Genomic DNA, 13,342 nt, shown 5'->3' on the forward strand with positions numbered 1-13,342 from the left:
CTCTCTCTCTCTCTCTCTCTCTCTCTCTCTTGTGCCATTTTTGGAAAAGTAAAAAAATAAAATTTTGAATATCAAATACTCTCTCTCTCTCTCTCTCTCTCATAAAAAAAATTCGTCTCACTCTCATCCGCTCCACTCTCTCTCTCTCTCTCTCTCTTCTCTCTCTCTTTCTCGGCATGGAGTGAACCCTTTCCCATTTCCCCGCCGCATCTCATTCTTAAGCATCGGTCAGCCATCCGATTGGGAGATTATTTTTTTATCGTGAGGGTCTAACCTCATAATTTTAATGAACTTGGGTTATTTAAATTATCGCTACATATTTTATAATGTTATTTGTGTCTTATACGCCTTACGATAATTTTTTTATGTGAAGGTTTGGTCGCACATTTTTAATGGACTTCAGTCATTTCAGTTATCGCTACATATTAAGTTTTTTTTTTATATACCTTACGATAAGTTTTATTGTGAGGTTTTAGCCTCATGATTTTGACGAGTTTGGGTCGGTTCAGTTATTGCTGCTTATTTTTTAAAGTTTTAAATATGCCTTGCGATAATTTTTAATGTGAGATTTAATGAACGTGGTTCATTACAATTATCATAGTTAAATCTTCACAATAAAAAATATCATAAGGCATGTCAAATTTTGAAAAATATGTAATGATTCCCGAAATGACCACAGTTCATTAAAAATATGAGGTTAAACCCTCACATCAAAAATTATAGGAAGGCATTTAAAAATTTTATAAATACGTTGCGATAATTGGAATGACCCGAGCTCAGTGAAATCATGTGGTTATAATTCACATCAAATTATCGATACATATCTTTATTGTTATAAATATGCTATGGGATGATTTTAACAACGCAGTGTCATAATTTTTATTCTGGGTCTCCTCTCTCTCTTTTTTTTCTCTCTCCTCTCTCACCTTATCAGGGACGCTTGAACAGTCTTTCCAACGAATCTTTGTAATTGCATCTTAAGCGCGAGTGATAGAACATTGAGAAAGACAAGGGCATCGCCCAGAAAGGCAATAGTCGTAGCTAAATGTCGCTAGTGAATGATGACTTCCTTTGACTTCTGCCTAAGTATGACCTTGAATCGATGGTACGTAATGTAAATCGAATGAGAATTAAAGCCTCGGTTTTCTTATGATGGAAAAAGTCTTTGTTAAAAGATTTCCTGAAGTGTTGATTTATAACTTTTATTCGTATGTATTTCCTGTCGTTTTATACATTTTTAAGGACCTGTCTGTGTGTTTCAGCTGACGTTTTCATTACATACATTTCCATTAGGTCAGCATTTTAGAGTATATTACCTTTTGTTTTACAAAGAGGAACATTTTGTTGTGAAAAATTTGCAATGTACAGTACAACAACAGGCAGCCCAAACGCGGTTTGCATATATGGGAAAGCCCTATAACTGTGATATTAAACACACTTTGCCATAAAAAAAAAAAAAAATCATTTTATACATAATTGTTAGCAAAATTTCAAACTCCATCTTTAAGGTAATTTTTATTGAAGTTGCTTTATATTTACACAATAACCGCAAGTAATCGTATGTGAAAAAGGTCTGTATTTGCGCAGTAACCGAGATTTGAGTAAGCTTTTTATTTACGTAGTAACCGAGAATTATCGTATTTGAATAAGCTTTATATTTACACAGTAACCGAGTTATCGTATTTGATTAAGCTTTATATTTACACAGTAAACGAGAGTTATCGTGTTTGAATAAGCTTTATATTTACGCAGTAAGGGAGAATTATCGTATTTTAATAAGCTTTGTATTTACACAGTAGAGTTAACGTATCTGAATAAGCTTTATATTTACACAGTAGAGAGTTATCGTATCTGAGTAAGCTTTATATTTACACAGTAACCGAAAGTATTCGTATTTGAATAAGCGTTATAATAACACAGTAACTGAGAGTTATCGTATTTGAAGAAGGAACACGGCCGATGACGCAACACAATGTTGTTTGTTCGATGTATTGTCAAAAGAAAACGGCGGCATATACCCCTGCGCCAGCACCAACTTGGCATGCCAGGGTCGTCCTTAACCTTAGGATCCCTGTGGCGCCTTTGGTATGAAGGTATAGCTGACTGGATTATCAATACCTCCTCTCTGGCAGCCTTTGAACCGAAGACGCTGTCGGGAGAAGTGTCTAATTCTGTGACTTTTATGGGTCTTGTCATTTAGATTATTTGCCGATTTTGCGTTCCATCGCTTGACGAAGGAATTTATAAGGTTTTGATATCATCTAATTGCGCTTTGAGGTGCGTTTTTGTTCAGTATCTACAGTGAAAAGAGGTACCTGTGGTCTGTCATTTCTTAATCATAAAATTATTCGGAGGTTTTGGCGATATACAGTTGCTGTTTGAGGTACGTTATATTTCGGTCGTAATAATGAAGACTCGGTAAAAGTGAGCTTTCATCTCTTAATAATATAAAAATAAAAATATGTATTATTATTATTTCAATTTGGAATAATTTTTAAATTAATTTATATACTGTGTCAACACAAAGGAATCAAATTTGGTTTACTGCAAAAGATAGTCCTGGTCTCTGTAGTCTGTCCAAGCAGCTTGGCCTCTCCTGAGCTGCTCTCATTATGCAGTGACATTATCATTAATATCGTCCCTTTTTAAGAGTCTGACTGCTGTGGTCATTTGTCACCTGGGGACTTGGAGTCTTGATAGCTTTCACACCTTCCTGCTCTTCGTTCCAAGTGCTTAATTATAGATATCATATTTTTGCGAAAGGATCTATACCTATATTAGTAATAGATGACTAAGAATTAATGCCACAGCTGTACTTAAAAATTATACATACATGTAGCATATGATTATCTTTGCCTAGGAGGTTATATTGTTATTTGTTCGCGTTTGTCTACAGCCTTATGTGTTGTCGTAGAAAGATTACATGTTGTGCATTGATTTTTACGAAAATTTGGTCATAGGTGGTCCTTGTGATAGCCAATGAATGATTTGAATTTGGGAAAGATTGGAAATTAGCTTTTGGTGAGATTGGGCTTGTGGGGGTGGGGCGGGCGTGTTAGTTGAATCTTCAGCCTTGTTTCGCATGCACTAAAATGCATTTTATTACGGGAATGCTTAACGCAAATATTTTACACTTAACGTTTATCAAAGAATTAATAGACTTGCACCAGAGAATTAAAACTACATTTACTCTTTACTTTAGAGATAATCTTAGTTTTGCATTGCAAGTCAAAACTACGCTTTTACTGCAATGTGATTGTACTTTCATCAAAGAATTAATAGTCATTGTTATGGAGAATTTATTGACTATCAGGAAAGAAATATTTAGTTGAAAATATTCACGACCATGCCCAGGAATTATAACTAACATTTGCAATTCATTTCAGAATATTTGCAGTAAATTTTAATGCACCTTTATCCGAAAATTAATACAACGTTAAATGGAGAATAAACTTGAGCCAAAGAATTAAGGCACCAATATACCTCAGAATGATTCATTTGTACCGAAGATTGATTTCAGTTTATGGGAAAACTGAAAAACGCTCGTCTACATGAGAATAATTGCTACGAGCGTGTACCGCCTCTTGTCCTACAGTTCAAAGTAACGAACTTTTAATGTACTTTATTTGCCGTACCCCACATAGTTTGAGAATTTAAATATATTTATTCAATTAAGTTAACCTTCTCATCTCCACATAAATATAATGGTTTACAATTATATTTAATCACGCCAAGTTAGTTTCGATAACTAAACATCAAGGAAAACAGAATAAAAAATTTGGTTTCTGATCTCATATAAATACAAAAAGTTTGTTTTTGATCTCATATAAATACAAAAAGTTTGTTTCTGATCTCATATAGATATAATGATTTTCCATTATATTTATTCACCCAAACTTAACCTTCGATAACTAAACATCAAGACAAACACAAACTAAACAAAAGAAAAAGGCAATCACTCCGCTGCCTCAGTACCATGCAAATAAACAAATAAAGAATTCCTAGCAGACTTCGAGAGAAAGAGAGAGAGAGAGAGAGATAACGTCATTGTTTGACTTCGTGTAACTCGCGTCATTTAATGTTTTCCCTGACTCGACCCGACACAAATTGGCCATTTTGGGGGGCCAGGTATGCGATTGCATTGTCAGTGCGCGGCGCCCTCACTACCGCAAGGTGATAGTTACGGGCCTCTTATTATTGATATATATTTACCGGTGGTCGATCTATCGCCGAGGCAGAGTTGAAATGTCTCCCCCGGGACGTGTTAGTGGTGTTGATTGATAACAGGACACGTGCCGAAGAATATCTTGGTAGGATTATCATGTATAAAAGACCGGTCATCTTCCGTTGGACTTACCCACCCGTTTTTTATTATTTTTTTTTTAAGGTTATTTTAATATGGGATTCTTTTTCCATCTTATTACAGACATGGAGACCTTGATTTGCAGGTGTTGGTGTTTTTGACAATTGATCACCTGTATTTTTCTTGGATTCCCTCAGTTGTAATTGTAAATTACACGTGCATTGGACTCTTCCGTGCATCTCTCTCTCTCTCTCTCTCTCTCTCTCTCTCTCTCTCTCCTCTCTCTCTCTCTCTCTCTTCAAGAGGAGGAGAGGGCTTTCGTCTTAAGATCCTCAGTTTAGTAAGCAAACCTAAAGTTGCTGGGGTTTATGTAATGAGTCATTGCCCGCTTTTGCCTTCCTTCGTCGACAGTCTGTTCCTTGTGTGTAGTCTCTCTCTCTCTCTCTCTCTCTCTCTCTCTCTCTCTCTCTCTCTCTCTCTCTCTCTCTCTCTCTCATTCATTTGTTGTCATAGCCCTCTGTGGAACAATTTCATAAAATGTCATTTCTTAAAAGAGCTCTCTCTCTCTCTCTCTCTCTCTCTCTCTCTCTCTCTCTCTCTCTCTCCTCTCTCTCATCATTGTGTCTTCTCTCCTCTCTTTCTCTCTCTCTCTCTCTCTCTCTCTCTCTCTCTCTCTCTCTCTCATTTGCTGTCATGGCCCTCTGTGGAACAATTTCATAAAATTGTCATTTCTTAAAAGAACTCTCTCTCTCTCTCTCTCTCTCATTAGAATATTTCGTCATTATCTCGTTCATTATACGAGAAAACCATATACGAATTCATTCGTCACCATACTCCTCGACGCTGCAGCTTTAGTTGTGACATTTCAGCGTGAGAATCAGTGACCCCTTTGATCGCTTATTGCCTTCCTTTAATGAATGGAGTTTCTGTGCTATTTCCTCGTCCCGTGAATCGCACAGTTCCTCAGTAAGTCCAGGAATGATGTTCCCTTCTTCCTGTAACTTCCCTATCGATCTTGACATCCAGGATGTCGCTGAGTGCTTTGGTGTTATGACCATAAGATTTGATGGGTTAGATGTGAATTTTCTTTCAGTAGCGGAGCCTAATTTGTGGGTGTTTTGCTTTACTTTGTAGAATAATATTATGTATAATTTATACATACATACATATATAGTATATATATATGCGTGTGTGTGTGTGTGTTTTTTGTATGTATATATGTATGTATGTTTTTTTGTGTCCGATTCGCAAACATATATATATATATATATATATGATATGATATAATATATATATATACCAAATGCATACATATACATACATACATACATTATATATATATATATATAGATATTATATAATATATGTAGATATTATATATATACATATATAGATATATATAATATTATATTATATATATATAAAAAAATTTGATCAGGTCCACAGGAGGATGGACGAAAGCTAGCTTTTATATCAATTATATCTAGATAAACAAGGGGTATTACTGTGGAGCCCTATTGATATATATATAATATTTATTTTTATTTATATGTTTATATAGTTTCGTGCTTCTGCTTTGCTAGGTTTTTTCTTAAGCCCTCCCTCAAAGAGCACACAGTAACTGTATACAACTCTTATAGTGTTGTAATTAAAGTCTTACCCTGGGTTCTTACCACGGCTAAGTATCCCCATTAAAGAGTAAAATGCCTCCTTGACCTTTTAATTAAATACATTCTAGACAGTATAAACGTTCCCGTAAATAGAGTCTTGAGTTTGCTTTTGGGGAAAACGGAAATTGCCGTAACTTGAGCTTAATATATTATTGGTCTGTGGGGTAGGATATCACATGACATTGCAGGAAAGAGTAAAAAGCGGTTGCAGAAGGTAATATAGCTTTTAATCTGTCAGAGATTGGGATTAGTCAGATGTGGCTTTTCCTTTGTAGTGAAAACTAGAATATTCATTCCTTTTGAAAAGTATCGGGTATAAGATTCCATTTTGTATTTTATACGTTGCTTTCAGCACTCGTAATATATATATATTATATAATATATATATATATATATATATATATATATATATATATATATATAGAACAGAACGTTAAAAAAGCAAAAAAAAAAAAATCTGGGCTAAATAACATTTAACATTATATTATGAAATGGATACTAGTTTTAATACTTATGGTTCTGTAAAAAAAAAAAAAAAAAAAAAAAAAAAAAACAAAAAAAAAAAAAAAAAAAAAAAAACGAGTTTGTTGCGTAATATTGGAGAAGGTCATAGTAAAATCCAAACACGTTTAACACTATACTTGTTGTTCAAAGAAAAACATCTGAAGAAGTTATCGTGCAAAACTGTGTTGTTTTTGTTACTGATTTAACTGAACTCGTAAGGGAGCTAGTGTCGTCAGTGCACGTCACGTGGTGCACTGTTGGCATTACTTAAGGTTCTTTGCAGTGCCCCTTCGGCCCTTAGCTACAACATCTCTCATTTCTTTCACTGTACCTCCGTTCACTGTCTCTTTCATCTGACTTTCCAACCTTTCTAACAGTTAATTCGTAGTGCAATTCCTTCTGTTACACCTGTCAGTACTTCTTACTGTCAATTTCCCTTTCAGCGTTGAATGACCTTATAGGTCCCAGCGCCGGGCCTTTGTCCTAAATTATATATAATCAGATTTAATTTTTTTTCTTTATTATGGAACCTGAATTATTCTGGTTGTACTTGAGCCTTAATATTGTACATGCTGATTGTGGATAAAATTTACGCAACGCAATAACACCTGTGCTTTCTTTCGCAGGTGAGTCAGAGATACCCCATTGAGTTGATCATTTCTAAACTGGTGAGTACTTCTAGCTTGTTTGTTTGATTCTTAGTATGTTGTCATCTTTAGAAATTTCTCTTAGTAATGTACAGTAGGTCGTCTTAAGGCTCCTGAATTGGGTAAAAACCAGCCGCGTCAGGTAGCATTTTTATTGGTTAATTGCCTGTACTAAGTGGAGATTATATATCATATAATACATATATATATATATATATATATATATATATATTATGATATATTATATATATATATATATATATAGATAGATAGATAGATAGATAGATAGATAAGATAGATAGATAGAAGATATATAGATATATAGATATATATAATATATATATAATATATATATATATATATATAAAGAATGTGTATATATGTATATTTACATGTGTGTGCGTATTTTTCGCGCCCGTATGTATACTGCATATACATACACTTGTACGCATCCTAAATGTGACTGAATGTTTATTAAATCAATATTTCTTAAAGGAGCACTTCACGGAGCAAGATATTACTCTACTTTATTTTCTACATATAAGATTTTTGTTTAATTTATTAAGTTATTTGAAATCGCCATTGACATTTTAATTTTAATGAATTACTTTGAGAAAATATCGATAGGATGTGAGCCCACATTACTGAGAAGCAAGTCCTAAACACATGTCTGTAACTTATCGCCTTACTCAGGTCGCGTGCTGAGATGTACTGTCAAATAGAGCGTTGTTTCACCAACGAAAATTAGAATAAAACATACGCTATATTCTATTAGAAATAATTATTGTTCTGTCCTGTTTACCATGCACATCACTCATTTTTTGCGTTTTCATTCTATTTTATAAATCATAAATGTCCTATCTTAAAATTCGTGTATCATTAACTCAACGCGAAACACCTTTTTCAGACCTTCTCTCTCTCTCTCTCTCTCTCTCTCTCTCTCTCTCTCTCTCTCTCTCTCTCTCTCTCCACAAAACAACAACAACAACAACAAAAGTAGTTTGTTAGCGAAAAAATGCTCATAAAAACGATCAAATAAATAAACGCTTTCGTCAAACCCCTCCCTCCCTCCTCGCCGGGCGATAAAACCGAGCCAGCATTTGCGTAGAATTTCTGTTAACTTCTCGTCCGAACGTCAATTTATTCATTATGCATGCCGCCTTGGCGGTTCCAAACTGGTATTGTATTGATTCCCACCTCTCTTGCATGATGATGACGACGACCGTTCTCACGTACTTGGAAGGAGGTTTGCGAGGTGGCACATATTTTAGGACGTGTTTACACAGATATTCTCTCTCTCTCTCTCTCTCTCTCTCTCTCTCTCTCTCTCTCTCTCTCACACACACACACACACACCTGGTACTCTTTGCTCGTGGAACTGTTAGCAGAACATCTCTCTCTCTCTCTCTCTCTCTCTCTCTCTCTGCGTTTTGCACTAGTACTCTTTTGCATATAGAACTTCTACCAGAAAATCTCTCTCTCTCTCTCTCTCTCTCTCTCCTTCTCTTCCTGCTTCTCTCTCTCAGTCTCCAGATCTCCTCTCTCTCTCTCTCTCTCTCTCTCTGCACTGGTGTTCTTTTGCATATGGAACTTTCAAATGAAAATTTCTTTTTTAGAAGAGAGTTATTGTGATTTTAATTTCTCGTCCAGTTGATTCCAATGGAATCCTCAAATATTTTCCAGACTAATTTACAGGTTGTTGAACTGCCCAGAAATTTTAAATAATTGTCGTCGTAAAATCTTCATATGGATGTGGAGTTTATGTTCGAATACGCAGTTGACCACTTTTTGAATCTCTTGACATTTGCCTGAATAAAGCAGAATGTTTTGAGGCGAGTGTGAGGTTCTTGGATGTCTTTGTGGAATCATAGATTCCGTTGGTATGTACGTAAGTATTTTTACTGTGTACGTCTTATTGGTGTTCGATAATATTTTATCTTTATTTAGCTCCGTTCGTTAAGTTTCAGCCTGAACAATATTATTATTATTATTATTATTATTATTATTATTATTATTATTATTATTATTATTATTATTATTTTATTATTGTTGTGTTGTTGTTGTTGTTATTGTTATTATTGTTATTATTATTGGTGTATGCTGGAAACAGCAGACCTTCTTCCAAAGTTTTTTTATTGAAAATAATGGCAAAGTTTACAGAATTGAATTGGACAATTTTGTATAAAATCAATTCTGTAAGAAATTTCTGTCATTATTTTCAATAAAATATCCTCGTCATCATCATTATTATTATTATTATTATTATTATTATTATTATTATTATTATTTTATTATTATTATTATTATATATTATTATTATTATTATTATTATTCAGAAGACGAACCCTATTCATATATGATAAGTCCACCACAGGGACCATTAAATTGAAATTCACGTTTCCAAAGAATATTATGGCGTTCATTCGAAATAAGTCACAAATAAATAAGTAAATAAATAAATTAAAGTAAATAGATATAACATTTTGCATCACAGAGAAAGTTTTAAATGATTTTATTCATATCGGTAGGTTTTAAATGTGTTTAAATTATAGCCTATTCATAAGACGACCCTATTCATATATAATAACCACCAAAGGGACCATGAAATTGAAATTCACGCTTCAAAGAATATATGGGGTTCATTCGAAATAAGTCACAAATAAATAAGTAAATAAATAAATTAAAGTAAATAGATATAACATTTTGCATCACAGAGAAAGTTTAAATGATTTTATTCATATCGGTAGGTTTTAAATGTGGTTTAAATTATAGCCTTGACATCTAAAGTGAGTTACGGAGTCTTTAAAACTCCCAGAAATTACCATTGCTAATAATATACTCGTTAACCGTCATGTATATACGGCAGTCAAATTTCCCCGAAGACATTCAGCAACTTATTTTACATAATACAAGATGTTTTCCCTCCATCCTCCGAGATGACTCAGACAATTTCTTTCTCGCTTTGTATTCCCCCTTTACCGGTGGACACAGCAGTTGCAAATTACTCACCCACCAGGTTCTGGTCAGGTCTTGTTGTCAAGTGTTGGCTTTGTCCAGCCTCTTGGCAATACTGAAGACCTGTTGAAACGCTCGCCATCTTACTAGTGGTTTTTGCTTTCCTCAGAAAAAGGACGGTTTTTGTTATTGCTGTTCGTTGTGTCCCACATTTGATTATGTCGACGTTGTTGAAATGCACCTTCTGGTGTCCGATGATGTATGTTTACTTAAATGTCACTTTTTGGTAGATTGACATTTACTTCTTAAAGTATTTGTAATTATAAGAAATGATAAGTATATAACATTGAATTGAAATGCACATTCTGGTGTCCGATGATGTATTTTTACTTAAATGTCACTTTCTGAAAAGTTGACATTTACTTATTAAAAGCATCGGTAATGATAAGATATAAGTACATAAGATTGACGCATACTTATGAAAAAAATATGGCTTATTAAAAGTAATTTTAAATTCCTTGAAAAATATGGACCTAAGATAAAAAATATTACTGGCTTTTTCTCCTTCCTCTTCACAGTTACCCTGTATTTGTCCCCAGAGAGAGAGAGAGAGAGAGAGAGAGAGAGAGAGAGAGAGAGAGAGAGAGAGCCCTTACCTCACCCCTCTATCATTATGAGGTTGCTCCCCGAATGGCAATTCACGTGTCCTCCTCTTCTTCTCTTATGTATTTTTGTCTCCGTGAATTTAAAGGTCTCTCTCTCTCTCTCTCTCTCTCTCTCTCTCTCTCTCTCTCTCTCTCTCTCTCTCTCTGGAAAAGCACAAAAAGGTCTGTATAAAGAAGTTTCGCCTTGATTTAAAGATACAGGAATTTTAGGAAATGATATTTATGATATGTTTCTGAGAATGAAAATGTAACAAATAAATGATGTGCATGCTAAACAATACAGACCAAATATTTCTAATAGAATATAGCGTATTTATTCTAATTTTCGTCGGTGAAACAACGCTCCATTTGACCGTCGATTTTAGGACACACACACACACACACACCCGGGTAAGCTGGAGGTCGGATCACGCCTCGTTCATATTTCCCAATATGGCACTTGTTGTTTAGCAAGTTAACGGACTTTTCGACACGCTGTGCATGAACATGAACGTTCTGTCATGGAGAATAACAATTATAAATACTCTTCGTTATATTGGATACATGTTAATGTAATGACTGGTAAAAATGTTCTGTTACAAGAGAATTCCATCTCATAAAAGGAGCCAATAAAAACACCAAAATATTGAAAGTATAGGTATTATATTTCAGAGACTGCTGTCTCTCTTCAGGTAGGTATACCTATCTGAAGAGAGACAGCAGTCTCTGAACTAAAAGTATACTTACTTTCTATATTTTGGCGGTTTTACGGGCTCCTTGTATTGAATGCTTCTGTAAGCATATGTGAACATCAACCGTGCATTTGATGATCAATCCAGTCCCTTACGACGCTTCTGATTGGCTGTTGATAAGTCAATCACACGGCTGGAAGCTCTCAGTCTCTCGAGAGTTCACATAGGCAGGATATATGTTTCACTTCTTCTGAGGGATACTGGTGAAAGACTTATCCCTCAGTAGAGGTGGAACATACATCCTACCTATGTGAACTTTCGAGAGAGACTGAGAGCTTCCAGCCGTGTGATTGGCTTATCAACAGCCAATCAGGAGTGTCGTTATGGACTGGCCTAGACATCAAATGCACGGCTGACGTGAATATACTATACTGTAACTATAGTATATGCAGCGAATGTCTGTTTTGTATGTCTGGTATGTGTTGATGGCGCAGCATTTTCTCTCTCTCTCTCTCTCTCTCTCTCTCTCTCTCTCTCTCTCTCTCTCTGTATCATACGATACACTTACCATGATTTCCACACCAGACCTGACGTCGTGATGTTTTATTCATTCCGCAGATTCCCCTGATATATATTCGCCAATAAAGATCCATGAGCTGTGCAGTTACCCAGAGGCTTGCATGATTGACAGATACACCTGTCAAACCGATGACGTTCTTGGTTCTCCTTTCGCACCTCTTATGCACAAAAGATTTGTAGTAATTTTTATTTGACCTGTCAACCTATGACGTTTTGGTTTCTACTTTTTTTCCAGAAAAGATTTAAAGTATTTTTTATAGGATAATTCCACTCAAAATTAAATGGGATTGTGAAAGAATAGGACAATTTCAAACTGCTGTGAATATCGTGTCTTCCTCTGTAACTAAGGGACCTTAACACTCACTGCATTATTGACGTGTACTTTTGTATGCAATATAGCGCCAGTGAGGCAGTTTTTTCCAGAAAGGGTCGACATGATTGATGTGGAGCTCAGCCGCTTGATATATCCACTTTCTGCGCGTTTGGCATAACTTTTTTTTTTTTTTTTTATTACTTTGGCGTAACTTTTTTGGGAATTTTTAGAATGAGAGATATACAAAAACTCAGTGTTTGATGTCCATATATATTAACAAGTTGTAGCTGTAGCCACGTGACGGGTAAATTCTCTCTCTCTCTCTCTCTCTCTCTCCTCTCTTCTCTCTCTCTCTCTCTCTCTCTCTCATTTGAATATTTCGTGAAGCCCTCAGTGGAACATTTTCATAAACTTGTCATTTCTTGAGAGAACACTCTCTCTCTCTCTCTCTCTCTCTCTCTCTCTCTCTCTCTCTTCTCTCTCTCTCTGCTCTCTCTCTCTCTCGTCATCATCACCCATTGATATGTTGATGGCAACCTGCCAGGCTAGGCTTCATTTTTTTTTTTTTTTTTTTTTTTTTTTTTTTTTTTTTTTTTTTTTTTTTTTTCCGCTGACGATTCACACTGTCGGGTATACTGGACAGGAGATGAAGCAGTATGTAGCCTTTGTCTGTGAGAACTGATCAAGAAGGCGGTTTTTAATGAGGACAAAGGCCAGGTCAAAAAGACGCAGGAGTCTTGCTTGACCGCTGGAGAACGGAGGTTGTCAGTTTATGTTGTAGATAGAGTCATGGCTGTAGACGGCAGGCTTTGGAAATTGAATCCATTTTCAGACAGGTGTGACTGTACCAATATGGGTGACATTGGCAGACTAGTTTTCAGGCTATAGCGAACTCTAGTAAGGTGTCCCGAACTACATTGACTACATGAACTGTAGTATCGTTCTGGTGTGCTATTTTGCAAAATTAAGTTTCAATTTTAAACATTTTCATAAATTTGTCATTTCTCAAAAGAAAACTCTCTCTCTCTCTCTCTC

General features: G+C 35.2%; 1 protein-coding gene across 11 annotated transcripts in view; it reads left to right on the forward strand.

Annotated features, from left to right (window-relative positions):
• Positions 1-13,342, forward strand: part of LOC135194931 (uncharacterized) — a 1,136,289-nt gene that overhangs the window by 699,104 nt on the left and 423,843 nt on the right. The gene's annotated exons all lie outside the window — the stretch shown is intronic.

The sequence above is a fragment of the Macrobrachium nipponense genome, chromosome 15 (assembly GCF_015104395.2).
Source record: "Macrobrachium nipponense isolate FS-2020 chromosome 15, ASM1510439v2, whole genome shotgun sequence".
NCBI lineage: Eukaryota > Metazoa > Arthropoda > Malacostraca > Decapoda > Palaemonidae > Macrobrachium > Macrobrachium nipponense.